The sequence below is a fragment of the Lissotriton helveticus genome, chromosome 8 (assembly GCF_964261635.1).
Source record: "Lissotriton helveticus chromosome 8, aLisHel1.1, whole genome shotgun sequence".
In the NCBI taxonomy this organism is placed as follows: domain Eukaryota; kingdom Metazoa; phylum Chordata; class Amphibia; order Caudata; family Salamandridae; genus Lissotriton; species Lissotriton helveticus.
Genome location: NC_136069.1, coordinates 416,602,804 through 416,619,270, shown reverse-complemented (window position 1 = coordinate 416,619,270; position 16,467 = coordinate 416,602,804). Strand labels below are relative to the sequence as shown.

Here is a 16,467-nt window from a genome sequence, read left to right as displayed (position 1 = left end):
ACCTGTACTGAGCGAAGGCTGCACCCCATGTGTGAGTGTCTCTACTGCCAATAAGTGCTCACTGATATCGGAAATTGTTATTTTAATAAAATAACAGGCAAGTACTGAAGTCAGGACCAGGGTTTTAAAAGGTCTTTTTGGCGAAGAATTTGTGATGTGTCATTTTTAAAATAGTAAAAATAATAGAGATAGTGTTAACAAACTAATTCAAATTAAAATAGCAAAAAATGTTTGAATGTACTACAATAGCATTTACCTTTTGTTAAAAACTGATACGGACTATAGTAATATGTTTTTAAAAGAGATAGCCAGGCAGAGTTCGTGAAGATTTATATATTTCCAAGTTCTCTTTTTTATATTTTGCTTGTGATCTGCTCAAATGTTTGTTAAAATCGTAAATTCAGTGACGAGAGGCAACAATCCATAAAAGCGTCTGTCTTTCCTACATCAACCGAAGCAGTACGGCAAATGTGTCAGCAAACAATGTTTGCAATCTCCACGTAAAAGTTTGGGCATAAAACCTTTGTATTTGAGACAGTTACACAAAAAATAGGAAAACCTCTTAACGGGCTCGCTAGTTACTAATAAAACAGGCTGCAGGAAGGGTTTCTAGTTCTTTCAATTCACTGGATGGTCATTGTAAAGCGCCACATGCCACCAACTGCACTCTTAGGCGCTGGAGTGCATCTGTATAGTAAGAGTTCTGAGGCTTTGAATTCAGCGCACAGTACATACGCAGGCACATCGTTGGTTATGTTGCAGAATTCTAGCTTAAAAGCAAATGATTATAAGAGCCAGCAAATCGGATAGCTCAGTGGGTTGCCTGCAGCAAACATGTGTGTGTAACATGTAAGTCACAAGTATGAATTGTACCAAAGCAGACTGTACCTTCTGTTCTTGTTTTGGTTCTGGTGACAGCCTCTGGTTTTATAGTTTCTTCCATTGCTGCGCATCTATCCATTGCTTTCAACTAGTCCACCATCAGTGGCCTAGCGGTTAACTTCTAGTGTCTAACAATGTCATTTTTTGCCAATTACCGTGCTAATTCCCAATCACGTGCATTTGCCACGGCTACCCACATACCATCAAGTATACTCAGAACGGCAATTCAAGGAGATAAATCATTTGGCCTATGACTTTTAACAGAGTTGTGATTCCCCCCAAAATAGTCATTATATGGATTTCCTAGACTATATGAAAGAAAGTTCCCTCTTTAAACCACATTGAAATCACTGCTGTGAGGGGATCCTACCAGCATGCCACAGCCTTTTGTAGGTGAAGTACGTAAATGCAAGTATTGAAGCTGAATGAGCGTCCTTCTAGCTGGCATAACAATCTTGTATGGGGGGGCATGCATCTCTACTATTGCGGTCACCCAGGGGTCAATCTATTCCTCCCATGTCCCTTTAATTTAGTGAACAAATCTAAAGAGTTAACCTCCAGAAATCGATAAATACGTGATTCTGCACATTTAACAACTGCACTAATATCTCATTTGGTTTCCAACTGCTTATATACGGGAGGATCAACTAAGTGTGCTGAAGGACAACAAGCTTGCGATTTATGTAAATGTAACTCAGATTGCAGTTCTCATCTGTGATCCCCACCAATAACCACCTTGCATAGAGATCCCGATCAGGTCCCATTGCCTAAATCCAGATAAGGTGGTGTTGTGTTTCAACCATGTGCCACAACACAGAGGTGTTTTCGGGTAGGCTTTTCTTGTAAGTGAATCCAAAAGGTTTCTCCCGCCTATCAGATCTGCTTCAAGTTTCAACGCAGGGTCTTCTGCGAGGCCAAAGTGCCAGTCATTTATTACTAGGAATTGAAATGCCCAGTGACAGAGGTACATATTGTCTATTCTATTCCCTCCTTGAACTGTGATTACTTGCACTTGTCAATGGCAGTACAAGGAAAGAACGAGCTTCAGCCTTCAGATCATTAAATCACTTCTGTGGACCTTCCAATGGAAACGTTTGCAATGTATACAATAGCCTGGGCAATATCAGCGCCTTGTAGAAGGCTGCTCTCCTACAAATACCCATTGGGAGGTTCACCTATCTGCACATGCCCTAACATAAGCTAGCTGTCAATGGGCTTAGGTTCAGCTCTAGGTAAGTTTGGGGTCGAATGCAATATGTGCACCTACATACTTGAAGCTTTGGATTTGGACCCACAGCCTAGCCAGCCCGTTGATAGCCGCAACTCTACTCATCACAGAAATCAATCTCAATTTCTCCCAATTGGCACTTAGGCTAGGAGCCCCCCATATAGGTCAAACAATTCGAACTGCTTGGGACCAGTCTCCCGGTGGTCAGATAGAAAGAGCAGAAATTCAAGTGAAATTTGGCCTTGGCCACCCACTCCCATTCAACACCACTCACCTGAGCATCGCACTGTTTCCAAGCTATCAGTGTTTCCTTCATCAGAGTGAAAATTAGCGGTGAGAGGGGATAACCCTGCCTGGCACCTAGACGAATGGAGAATGGGGACAAACAAATCCTGTTCACCCTGACCAATGAAACGGGGCTTAGCAAAGATTTTTTTAATGTATGATAGCAAAGGTGCCCCCCACCGCTTGTAGAGCGGAGTTATTCACTTAATATTGCCGCTTTCGGCGCCTGGCCGCCATATTGGGGCTGCTGCTCATTAGCGCGCCATCCGCCTGAGCGTTCTAGTGCTCCGCAGTGCAGGTGGGGCTCTACTTAAGGCGAGCTCGGTGTGCTGCTCGGCCTTGGGAAGGGTTTGTACCTGATTTACATAGCGCGCTGCTGCTGGCGCTTCATTTGGCGAATTGTGCTGTGCTTATTTTAAACTTTTATCGTTTTTCATTTAATTTTGGCAATATCAGTTATTTGCCCTGTTTTTACCATTACTTTAGCGCCCTCTGACCTGCACCGTAATTGTGCCCCCCACCGCTTGTAGTGCGGAGTTATTCACTTAATATTGCCGCTTTCGGCGCCTGGCCGCCATATTGGGGCTGCTGCTCATTAGCGCGCCATCCGCCTGAGCGTTCTAGTGCTCCGCAGTGCAGGTGGGGCTCTATTTAATGCTCGCTATGCCCGCGCAGCGGTGACGCGCAGCGGTAGCGCCTGACTCTCGCCTGAGTCAAGCCAGAGTCTGCCCGTCTGCGCCCGTCAGCGCTAAGGAAGTGCTGGGTGCGGCAGTACTCTATCGCAATAGTCCTCCTGCCTTGGCGCCTTCTACTATCAGGTACTGTAGTGCAGAGTTGTTAGCCTTTCGTGACTGTCTTCCTATTTGTCCTTTACCGCCTGTTGCGCCATTATGTGGCCCTTATTACTGTACCTGTTGTTGTTGGGGTATGCCGGCACCTTCTTGCACTCGGTCCATTGACGTTTCATCTCGGCAGACTCACGTGTCTGGGGTGAATACAGTTACTATTTACAACCTGAATGTTAGATCCTTGGTCAAGCACCATGCAGAGATCTTTGATCTGCTTACCAATGATTCTCCGGATGTGTTGTTTATGACCGAGACTTGGCTACAAGATGCGGATACCGCAATACTAAATCTTGCTCTCCCCCCTGAGTATACCATAGCTACTCTTAATCGTGGAGCGCGTGGGGGTGGAATTGCTATGGCATTGAAACGCCGCTCCTCTTTTGAATGGAAAGAATTGAAAATCTCAGGTTGTGAATGTGCCCGGTTCAGAATTTCCATTACTCATTGCTTTTGCCTTACAGGAGTCTTGATATATCGGCCTCCGGGCTGCGATGCCGCCTTTAGGGCCGCTTTCCCGGATGTCATCAGTTCTGAGGCTCTTGGTTGTGCTAATTTCAATGTGCTAGGCGATCTCAACCTGCACTTTGATTGCACACTTTTACCCTCTATTCGTAGCTGCTTGGCTGATATGGAAGCCTTACAGCTTTCGCAGAGGGTATCGTCCCCCACGCATCAGGGTGGGCATTTATTGGACCCTCTGTTCTCTAACTTAGAGGACATAACTATAAGCCAACCAATCCAGTTAATTTGGACAGACCATATGTTGGTGAAGGCTGTCATCCCCATGTCAGACCCTCTGCTCATATCGCAGAATAAATCTATCCCTAAACGTCAGTGGTATAAACTAAAGTTGGAAGATTTCTACCTTTTATTGGAAAAGTCACCTTTGCCTTCTTTCTCTGAGGTTAACCTTGGCTATGACTTATTCTGTAGCTGGATCTCCTTGGGCTTGGACTTGCTAATTCCTCTGGTTCGATCGAACTGTCGGACGAAAAATCATAGTCCTTGGTATGATGAGACTCTAGCGTCTCTCAAGAGAGATTGTAGAAAAGCAGAAAGGCGATGGAGGAAAACATATACCCCCGAGCTTAAGATCTGCTACACTACTTTAACTAAGGCATACCATAGAGCGATTTGCCGAGCCCGAGCCACATTCTATGCAGAGGAGTTTCGGAATAGCCCTAATCCCTCTAAATTGATTTTTAAGGTCCTAAAGGACCTTATGACGAAGAGGGCATCTGCTGCTGAAATTTGTACTGACTCCCACTGCGAGAGTTTAGCTGCCTTTTTTATTCAAAAGGTTCAGGCAATCTACCGCACTTTTCCTACGGGGATGCAACAGCCGATCTTAGATGGCTGTTCGAGGGATGACGGTGTGACGCTCGACCTGCTGGCCCCCCTCTCTGATGAGGGGTTTGATTTATTGAGCCAAAAAATTAAATCTGGCTCCCCAATGGACCCGCTCAAGCCGGCCCAGTTTAAAAACATGCAGGCTTTATGTCGCACACCTATGTTAGCCCTTATCAATCTATCATTGTCCTCTGGAATTGTGCCCACTAGGTGGAAGCATGCGGTAGTAACACCTATCCTAAAAAAGCCTTCTTTAGATCCGGTAAAACCAGAGAATTATCGCCCCATCTCACTGCTGCCGTGGGCCGCCAAAGTCACCGAGGCCCACGTGAATGGGATCCTGGCTGATCATCTCGCCAAAGCTAATATCTTGGATCCCACCCAAAACGGATTCCGCACAGGTCACAGCACGGAGACTGCCTTGTTGTTTATGACCGAACATCTGCGCTCCGTGTTGGATGGTGGACGAACAGCGGCACTCTTGCTGTTAGACTTGAGTGCCGCGTTCGATACTGTATCCCACGGGATCCTGTTACGGCGGTTGGAGGAAGGGGGCGTTAGGGGATCCGCTCTTTGCTGGTTCCACTCATTCCTTTCAAACAGATCGTTCCAGGTTGCTATCCCTCCCGGGAAATCCACCTCTTACCCACTCACTTTGGGGGTCCCACAGGGATCAGCGCTGAGCCCCACTTTATTTAATATCTACGTTAGACCGCTGGCTGATGTAGTCAAACGCTGGGGCCTGACAATGGTCTCCTATGCGGATGACACACAGCTGGCGGTCACGTTAAGTGAGGACTCAGCAGGGGAGGCCCTCAAGTTCTGTGAGGGGCTTCGCGCGGTAGCCAATTGGATGAATCAGAACTGTCTCCAATTGAACACTACAAAAACAGAGGTTATGGTGTTTGGTAAGCAACCTGGATGGTGGAATGATCGCTGGTGGCCTTCTGAACTTGGAATAATTCCAACTCCTATTACAGAGATGAAAAACCTTGGAGTCTGGTTGGACCCCTCCCTGAGCTTTACGTGTCATACTGAGAGGGTAGCCGCTACCTGTTTTGGTATCATTAGAGGCATCAGGCCGGTATTGAAATTTTTTGATGCCCCCACCAGACAGCTCGTGGTCCAGGCCTCAGTGCTATCCAGGTTAGACTACGCTAGTGCTCTGCTAGCAGGGACCAACCATGCGGAACTAAAACCGCTGCAGCGAGTACAAAACGCCGCGGCAAGAGCGGTAGTTGGCCTGCCTAGGAGATGTTCGGTCTCAAGAACATTGCAGGCGCTCCACTTGCTTCCAGTAGCCAGGAGGATTGAGTTCAAGGTGCTCTGCCTGGCTTTTAAAATTTTAAAAGGTACTGCCCCACCCATTTTGGGGAATCTTCTGACCCCTTATGTCCCCTCCCGACCCCTGAGATCGATGGGTCAGAATTTGTCTGTGGTCCCACGTTTTCTGCTGAGCAGGACTGGTGGCCGCTCCTTCCGAGTGGTAGCCGCAAAACTCTGGAATTCCCTTCCTGTGGAAATTCGAGTACTGGAAGATCTTCTCCAGTTTAGACGTGCGATAAAAACAGTACTTTTTAATAAACACCTCTGATTCGGCAGCTATATGTAATGTTGTGTTTACCTTCCTGGGCGCCAGGACGCCCCTTTGCTGGGGCAGCTGTGCGCGCTACAAAAGTAATTAACATAACATAACATAACAAATCAGATGCAGCTCAGCACCTCTAGATGAAAATGCCAGTCAAGGGCATCAAAGGTCTTTTTAAAGTCGATCAGCATAAAGGCTCCAAGTTTTTAAAGACTGTATTTCTGTGCAAGGGCAAGTTGCAGTGTGTGGATTCTGTGCCTTGTACCTCGGTTGGGCACAGACACCCTTTGTCGCTCCGCCTACAAAATGGCAACAGATAATGCCAAGCCTAGATCGGGCAGAAGAGGGCTCACTTGAATTGTCTCAAGTTACATTCACAAGATATGTGAGGACAGGAGCAAACCAGACTTTTTAAAATATTCAAGTGGAAATCCGTTCGGCCCGGGAGTTATGACTATCTACATAACTGCAATGGTGTCACCGACCTCCTTTTCAATGAGAAGGCTGAGTGATCATTCAAGCTTGCAGTACAATATCAGGTGATAGGAGGCAAAGTGGTGGTGATATCTGTGCTTTGGGTACTATGCGGCCGTCTGGCAACAGCAACTGGTGGAAGATTCTATTAACCATGTCTCAGGCACATCTGTTCCCTTCCTTATCCCCCATATCATACACTCATCGTTATGAGGCCATCCAGATTTGTCTAGGTAAAATTGTTGAAGAGACAGAGTTGATCTGTCACCATCCAAATGACGCTATAAAACCTCTCTCTTTTGGTTGAGGCTTTAATGATCCAGGTTTGGTACCCACCGCCGTTACTTCTTTCTCTTTTATTCTTGGCCTACAGGAAGGCATAAGATCTTCCACGGAGCACCACCTTCCCAGCAACATCTGCACAGGCACCCATAATTTACCTAGTGAGTCCACCAATCCATCATTGGTTTCAAAATACGACTGCATTTAGGATCGCATAACATGGGAAAACACCCCGTCTCTGAGCTTTCAGGCATTAAGCCACAATATAGGTTGCTAACTTTCTGGGGACCAGCCTATACATAACTCTAGTGGAGAGTGGTCTAGTATCCCTTATGAGACAACAAGAGCAACCAAGCTGACAAAATAGTCTATCCAAGACATGGACGTATGAGCTGCAGAAACATCAGTCTAGGCACGTGTGTGGGTTCAAGTTTAGCAGGTATCACGCAGTGGAAAAAAGCAGCCGGTCTGCCAGCCCACGTCTGTGTGTCCCAGATACAGTCCATAACTGGATTAAAGTCTATCTGTGTATTGGCTGTCCCCCGGGAGAGTCACAATCAATGCATTGATGTAGTTTAGAACACTACGACAACTGCAATGTCTCCCTTCTAACTTGCCATTCATGAAACATAGCAGCCCATAGGGTCTGTTGTTACCTGTGAGATTGTCACGGGAAGCAAGCAAAGTACCGGTATGACCACTCTCCTGGTATGCCAAACTGCAGCACTGCTCCCTAGTTAATCCTGTAATTTGAAGCCGTTACCATTCCAGGACATTACTCGAGAAATGGCCACGTGAATCTGTCGAAAAATTGTGCGGGCTGCCTTAGGGTCCTGCGCAGTGATGAAGTAGATCCCACCCATTTCAGCCATGTGTCTGAGATTTGTGAATATTTCTGTATGCTGTGACCTGGTACTTTGCCTGCAAACTCTGCTAAACATTTGAAGGTGTAGAACAAATCTTTTCAACACCCACCCAATGAGCCCCATACTTCTATCCCTGAAGCATCTGCTGCCTGCACAACATTTCATTCAATACGAGTGCAACTCTGGGGCTGTTGCGTGCCCCTGAAAAGGATATGAGCCAGTCATGAGGAGGTATGTACTACACAAGCAGATGTTGCAGCAACAACACAACGAGCCAGCATGGTTGTGACAACTTGCCAGCCTGTGAGCTGCAGTCTGTACCCCACCCCATGTTTGCCCCCCCCACCCAAGTAGCTCATAGACGGACGGGACTCCACCCATGGAACCGTCCACCTTCACCCCAGATGGTTCTCTGACGCCTGCCAGTGCCAGCGCCCCCTGATCCTCCTGTGGTACTTATGCTGTCGCTGATATTTAAGAACTGTTCATGTATCTTCCATCAGGCTGCGCATGCTGATGTCTTATCGCTTGTTTTACAAAGAAGAATAAAAGAAACTCAAAGAACTTGCTTAAAAGATTGTGACTTCTTTCCTGGTGCACCTTCCATGAACTAAAACAGTCTAAAAAGATAGATTGATATTTGACCTTGTCTAGTAGGATGAAGATATATTTGATGTTCATTGCTTGTAACTGGAAAGGAGTGGCATGGGAGGTGGAAAATCCGTCTTTAGGACTTAGAAATAATATTGTACAAAAGCTTCGCCTCCCCCTCCACAGCGCTTCTGAACTGAATGCAACAATTGGAAATCATTCTGCTTGGATACACTGTAGAATTGGAACCCTGATTGGTCCAATGACACAAAATAGCATGTTGTCAATGCACTTGATAACTGACACACATAAACGCATGTATATATACACATGTCTATACATACACAGAGGTATATACTCACACATGCACGAACACAGACAAGCACACTTACAGTACATTCACACAGCACACAAGTGCAAACATGAAGAAATCATCTCAAAAGCTATGTCATTTCTATTTTTCTGCTACTGAGACAACATTGGATTTGTAAGTAAACCCTTACACATGACTAAGCATGGGGTAGTTGTCTGAAAGACAAACAATATAATTACTTGACCTAAAGAAAGCAAAAAGACTATTTATTGAGGGAAAATGACCTCAAAGCTGAAGAAAAACCGGCAAGTATTATCTATATTTGTGATAAAAGCTGAGGCACTGTTGTGCTCTGAATACTACTGGGTAGTTTCGGACATTTTGTGCGCACATCATTGCCAAATACATCCTGAAAAGGCTGCTCTGGCAATCATTTTCACGCATTTCAAATTGGTGTAAGGTGTTTACCTTTTGCAAAGCTCGGAAGCCCTACACCAGCTCGGAAGCCCTACACCAGGGTTTCAAGTGGGATATAAATATAAAGCAATCAATTGGCCAACATCAGTTTTTAAATGTTTTCTTTACATGGTGAACAGGATGGAGTGGAGATGCTATTTTATTGGAAAAAGAAAAATCCAGTCACATTTTAGTAGCTTTTCCTAATCGCTGTAATGTGTATACTAACATTGATCCCCACATACACCTCCTCGCATGCAGACACCAAAAATTACTGCTATAGGGTCAGGGACTAAAGGTGACTCAACATGAATCGGCAGAGCCTATAAGCCTCAACTTTAAAATGCCGGTGCTGGACTATTAGCTTTCCCAATGCTTGATTAATTTGCCATATTTTATAGGCAAAAGCATTGCAAGATGGTCCTCTCATTTATGTGTACGGTAGCACATGTGATTATATAAGAATGAGTTTTGTAAAAATATAAGACAACTCATGCCCTCATGCATATGCTCGCATGCAGACACGTGCGAGGCATTCTTGGAATGATTTACTCTAAATTCCAGACGTGACACAAAATTAGACTAGAAGGGACACGTATGAAGCTATTTTGCATTCGCAAGCAGGTCGATTTGCAGAATCTGTCCGCTTCCAAACGCAAAAAAGGCTTTTCGAATGTACCAACCTCTGTTTTGCAATTCCGAAACCTGTTGCCGAATTGCAAAATGGGTTTGAGAGTCGGTATTAGGAAGGGGAGCAGTGGCGGCTCCTCCATGGGGGCGTTTGGGCGCCGCCGTGTGAGAAGACAGAAACAAATAGTAGAGAACTACCATTTGTTTCCGCCTTCTCGCACGGCGAGAAAGCAGAAGTTCCTGGTTGAGAGAGTGGGCGGCGTTACTCGAGGGCAGGGGGGAGTGGCTTTCTCACTGTTGTAAATACTGTCTGTTTGGGCAGCCTGAGAGGCTTTCCAAACAGACAGTATTAACTGTATTAACAACAGTGGGCAAGCCGCTCCCCCCTGCCCTCGATGTAACACCTCCCACTCTCCCTGTTCTCTGTATGCTGCAGCATACAGAGAGAAATGACGTGGTTGGGGCAGCCGGCCGAACCAATCACAGCGCTGTGCTGAGGTGGAGGGGAGGGAGGCTGCCTGCAGCCTTCTTGCGTGACGACTAGCACCATGGGAATTCAAGAACAGGACGGCGGGAGTCGGGAGTCTGGAGTCAGAACTTGAAGGCGGGAAGGTATAAGTAAGTTAAGTTTATTGACTTTATTATTTTATTTATCCCGCTGGCTTCCCCCCCATCCCTCCCCTCCGCAGCGCGACAACACCATTTCCACCCCCCCACCCGTAATGCCGGCCGCGACTGGTCAGTTCTCTATAAGCCACGTTACATTCTTCGATGGTGTGCTTAACATTTATGGGGTTTAATTTGTGCGTGTGAACCAGTAAATCAAGCACTTGGCTGCCCCTTAATTCATCCCGTCTCTCTAATGAGTTTTGGTTTGATTGATGATGACTGATAAATAAACGCGAGCGTGCTGGCTGCCGAAATGCACATGTTGCCCGTAGGTGCCTGCTTAGCCTGCTTGTTTCGCTGCCCTATGGTGTTTGGGCTTTAGGTGTCAGCGCTGCTGGCAGGCAATTTCTGATGTCAAGATTACAGGAAGGAGGGGTGTCAATTCAATTGTTCTGTAGCTGATGTGTTCAGTAAATGAATGTTTTTTATTGTACTGGCACCGCAACTTTATTTGCAGGGGTAGGGCCAGAAATTGTTGGTCCCATCTGTAAAATGCAGTGGAGAAATTACTAATCAATTTCAACAGGGCTGTTACATTTGGTTCTGCACTTGCCCAGGTCAGCCTGTCCTGTTTATGCACCGATCCTGTCTCATCACACCCCGAGTTCACTGTGCGCTCTTTTTGCTGAATATGTGAGGTTATTTTGAGTCCGTTTAATGTCTGTCCCCAGGCATCAGGAGAAGGGTCATGTGAAGAAATGCGAGGTGCATACCAGCCAGCAGGGGTCACGTGACATTGTGAGAGTATGTATTAGTAAAGTGCCCAAATATATGTCTGGCTTACTCCTTTCAGTCTCTGAAGCACAACAGTGTACGTCAGTTGTGTTAAGGGCACCGATGGTACTGGTTGACAGGAGTATGTTGGGAGGTCACCAGAGGCTTTCAGGATCAGCAGGCTGTTTGTTATCTGTGGGCTGAGAATGCGGGTTGCACACAACCATGGGAAACCGGAATGGAGAGGTAGGTGGTGTTACTGGCGGGGCCTCACTGGTGCCTTGGAGCAGTCTCCTTGCCCCCGTGTGCTGGTGGTGCGACGGCAGTAGAAGGTACTCTGCTGGTCCCAGAGAATGTACCATTGCAGGCGACCTGCTGGCCCATGCCTCTACATTTTCCCATTCCCCACCTGCCCTGGGATTCCAAGGGGGAGTGATTGCCAATGATAACCTTCAAAATGCACCATTTGGCCGCTCTTTTTTCAAAATTTTCTCGGGGGAAGAATCCGCCCGAACCACCCTTGATGCGTTCATGCTTGCTGGCTGCGCTTGCTCGCCACAGTGCGCCGTCCACAACTTTTACGCCTCGCCACTTTCAAATGTCACCAGCCGCCACTGAAGAGGAGTGTTGTTTAGGGTATCCCTTCCTAATAGCGTATAGCATTGGTATGTATGAATGTTTGTCGACCAAATACCGGTCGCAAAACATTCACAGTTTACCATCAGATTAAATCTGATGGTAACCTACTTGCAGATGGGAAGGCGCCCCGAAGGGGCCCCTTTCCCTTTGGGAATGGTAGCGAAAGACGTTTTTTAAGAGCAGGTAGTAATCCCAAGAACCACTGCCTGCTTTTAAAAAATGAAAAGAAAACTTTTCTTTTTTTTTTAAACACACTTTTGTGACGCAAAAACCGATGTAAAATGTTTGTTAATAAGGGCCTATATATCATGACCTTGCGTCTTGACAATTCATTGAGCAGCATATTGAATCTGGTACACAGTAAGGTACAGACCATACATTGGACCATCTAATTGGCACTTTAACGCAATGGTTGTAACACCTATTCGAATCACCCTCATGCCTTGAGCTTGCATTTCAGATTCTTAACTAGAGGCACACCAAACTGATATCTACTATATTAATTAACTAACCTGTCTTGTTTCATTGTTTGAAAAAGGCTTTTAAGTTTGTACGCCAAGGTCTTTGCGTCCAAGTATGAGATCTTCGGTCTTTGGAACACGGCACTCTCCCAGTAGCAGGGACACTTTGTTTAAAACCCTGAGCATTAAATGCCCTCTTCACCTGATCTCTTCGATAAAATAATCTATGCAGAGAGGAACCGTGCTGCACTTCACCTGCTCCTTTATGAGCGCCACAGTGTTTGCACCACAGAGCTAGCCCTAACTAGAGAGCCTGCTGCTGTGAGGCACGGTTCATTCAACAGATAGATGCTCTGTTGTCTGCTGCCCCCAGCCAGCTCATGTATTTGTTTGAAATAAGAAACCAGGCTTAAACCATTGTTCACGATACTGATTTACAGAGGCAGGTGAGAGGGGATTTTTATTTCTCCTTTACTCCTACCAAACCTCCTCCTACTGCTATGATCTCCAAATAAACGCTTTCTAGACGCTTCCTTCTATCTCTCCTCTACCCTCTTCAATCCAACTAACAGACTAACATGTCCACCTGTCAAATTAATTTCATATTTTCCTATACTAATTCACCACTAATCATTTTTGGTTCCGGAGTATTGTTCTGCTGGCCGAAAACCGCTTCTACGCAACATCAGGCATTGTGAAGTGAAGTGAAGTGAAGTGAAGTGAGGCGTCATTCGTATAGCGCACTATCACTCCAAGGAGCATCTTGGCGCTTAGACTCACCCAGCTGAGTTGATGATCCGCAGCTGTACTGTCCACCTAGGGAATTAGGATTTCCACTAGTGCTTTACATGCTGGTTCCGACAGGCTGTAAATCCAGGTTTTAAGGGCTTTCCTGAAACCTTGTTCAGTTGTGAACTGGCGCAACTGGTCGGGTAGTTTATTCCACGCCCTCGCGCCAATCACTGCCAGGGATTTTCCTCCCTTCGTGGGAAGTCTGAATTTGGGGACAGTGAGCGGGTTGGCTGAGGCGGACCTAAGATTTCAGGGAGGATAATATCTCGTAAAACCTTTGTGGAGATATATCGGGCCCTGCAAGTGAAAAGCCCCATAGGTAATAGTTAATACCTTAAACAGAATGCGTTTATGGATAGGGAGCCAGTGAAGGGCATCCAGTGCAGCAGAGGCCAAAGACTTTCTGGGCCAACTAAGTACCAGGCGAGCGGCCGCGTGCTGGACCATCTGAAGCCTGTGAAGGGCCGATTTGTCCGATCCTGCATACAGGCTATTACAATAATCTAGTCTAGATGTAATTAATGCAACTGCCACCGTGCGCCTGGCTGCCAGGGGAAGCAAATCAAAAAATTTCCTTAGCCCCTTTATGATATTGAAACAGGATCCTGCTACCGCCCCTACTTGCTGTTTGAAAGATAGGGAATCATCAAATTTGCTTCCTAAATTTCGTGCTGTACTAATTGTGCTCGGCTGTGCTTCAGCTTCCTCTGGCCACCATTTCTGAGGGGCGAAAGCGTTATTAAGTCCGAAAGGCAGGATTTCCGTTTTAGCAGATTTGCACTTCAGATGGTTATTTTGCATCCAGGTAAATGTTGCTGCTAGACAGTTTTTGAGGTTTTGTTCTGCATTCGTCACGTCCTTATCCAGGACTAAGACCAACTGCGTGTCATCAGCATAAGCAATAGTGCTGATGTCAAAGGAAGAGATTAACTTGATCAGGGGGACCATGTAAAGATTGAAAAGCGTAGGGCTCAAACTTGAGCCCTGTGGTACCCCTGTCATCAGTGCCTTTTCCTCTGAGCAGAAATGCCCCAACGTGATTACTTGACGCATATGCTTTAAAAATTCTTAAACAACTCTAATGAGGTTCCTGCTATGCCCGCACTTGCCAGGCGGTCCAAAAGAATAGCATGGGACACCGTATCAAACGCCGCCGATAGATTCAAAAGGATCAGGACGGCCTTCTTGCCCTGATCAATGGCAGCTTGTATGGTTTCCGTAGTAAACAGAAGGGCAGACTCCGTAGAATGCTGGGCTCTAAAGCCCGCTTGATTAGGATGAAGTATGTTATTCCCTTCTAGAAATGCCGTAAGCTGTCTGTTTACAAATGTTTCCGCTACTTTACAGAGAGCTGGAAGGAGTGAGATGGGGCGCAAGTTGGACAGGGTCGTAGGGTCCGATAGTGACTTCTTCTGGATGGGTCTTACCGCTGCGATTTTCCATTGTGCTGGAATTTCACCCGACAGGAGTGAAGAGTTAATGATGGCGTTGATCATGGGATTTACCTCCTCTGTCATGGCTTTTAACAGAACCGGGGGACTCAGACCAAATGGAGATCCTGACTTAATTAGAGATATGGCCTGGCGAGTATCCTCCAAACTAATCGGGGAGAAAGCCTTCAAACAAGCCGTATTAGCATTAGTCCTAACCATTTCTTTAGGGTCAGTTTGCTCAGCTGGAGGGAACTCCTTAGTGAGATTGTGAATTTTTTGTTCAAAAAAATTAGCTATGGAGTCGCAAATAATCTGGGATGATGGAATATCCTGTGTCAGGAATAGTAGGCGCTACTTAAATACAATCACAATTACAATATACTAAGGGTGTGGCATAATTCTGGATGCAGTGCGTGTCAGGGGCTCAAACACAGGAACTGGGGGCAAAAGTGTGAACTCAGCAGTTTCCCATACATGGGGTAATAGTGGACCAAACTGAGCCTGGGTAAATTGTGGCTAATACAACACACTTTATGATATTGTAAGAGACCGGGAGGGTTTTTTTAAGTGTATAAAAATGTCTGCAACTATATTGAAACATAGATGACTCAAACCGTCAAGGAATGAGTGCCAGCAGGTTTTTAGCAAAATATCCATTTACTGGATTGTGACAGACTAGCTGGGTGACTCTAGGCTGTTTGAAATCATTCTTCATTTTAGGCTGCGTGTCACAAGATAGAGTGTGTATGTGCAAGGCAAGCATTTTGTAGGGATGTATAGCTATTCTAACTCTAGAAATACTTCACTAAATGATATATTGCAGGTCACTATCATGGAGTAAATATGTGTGCAGGACAATTATAAAAATGCGACATAGTGACCCTCCATCTTCATTTTGGAGGCATAAGTGTTAGCACAATCAAGAAAGGAACCCTGAACCATCTTTTGATCATGTCAAACAAGATTTTTAAAAATAAGTATTCACAGATATAATGTTAGAAAACTGAATTTTTATTGTAGTTGCTGATTTTACTGTTTCACTGTAATAGGAGAGGTCTGGTCATGTCAACTAACAGGAGAGTTAGTGAGAGAGGGCAGGTGTGAGTGAGGGAAACATGTAGCAAACAAGAGTGTTGGAGCACATCATCAAAAAGTGAATGATTATTTGGTTGTTTGGGTCACCAAAGGGTTATTCCTCTAATGTAAACTACACACCAATAGAGAACGAGCTTTTGGCCTCCGTGGCAGCCACGTCATGGTACTCGAGCAAGGCGCTCTGCTTGGAAAGCAGTGCCGGGCTGCAGCAACATCAGGGGTGGCTTTGGAATGGTGGGGAGCTTTGGCAGGGGAGAGAGTGGTGGTGATGGTGGTAAAACAGCATCAAGCAAAGAAGCCAGGGCTGTTTCACCACGTCTGTCACAACTGCACAAACTATTTTATACCCTGGCACTCAAACAGAATAGGAACACAAATAGGATATTCTAACCATCCACGAAATGTCATGAGCTCGATGGAGAGTTCACTACGCCCCCCCCAACCCACCCCCGAACTCCCCCAAAAAACCAACCAGCAGCAAAAACACATGAAAAACAAGAGCTGAAAGGGCTGACCCAAAGACCACTCTCGGACTAAAATTCTTGTACTTTTTTCAATGAATTCTAGTTCTTTGTAGGAAAACCTTAAAAAGGCAGATGAGTTTGCACTATTTTTACTGCTTGCGTTTAATGTTAAACTGTTTGTGCTTGAGTTAATGTCTCAGAAAGATTTTTGCATGTGGGCAAAAACACTGAAAATTATTTTGAAATTATTGATAAACATATAAGCCAAAGGTGTAGCTTATATTTCATTTTAAATGTGTGATATAGATCATTACAGTGAAAACCTAGTAATATCTTTTTCAGAAAAATAGAGGAAATTGGTTTTGCCCACTATTCCCACCTGTGCATTACAAAAGGAGACAGACTAG

General features: G+C 45.6%; 1 protein-coding gene across 5 annotated transcripts in view; it reads left to right on the top strand.

The window, feature by feature from the left end:
- The window catches only part of ATP7B (ATPase copper transporting beta), a 535,606-nt gene that overhangs the window by 440,205 nt on the left and 78,934 nt on the right, over positions 1–16,467 (top strand). The gene's annotated exons all lie outside the window — the stretch shown is intronic.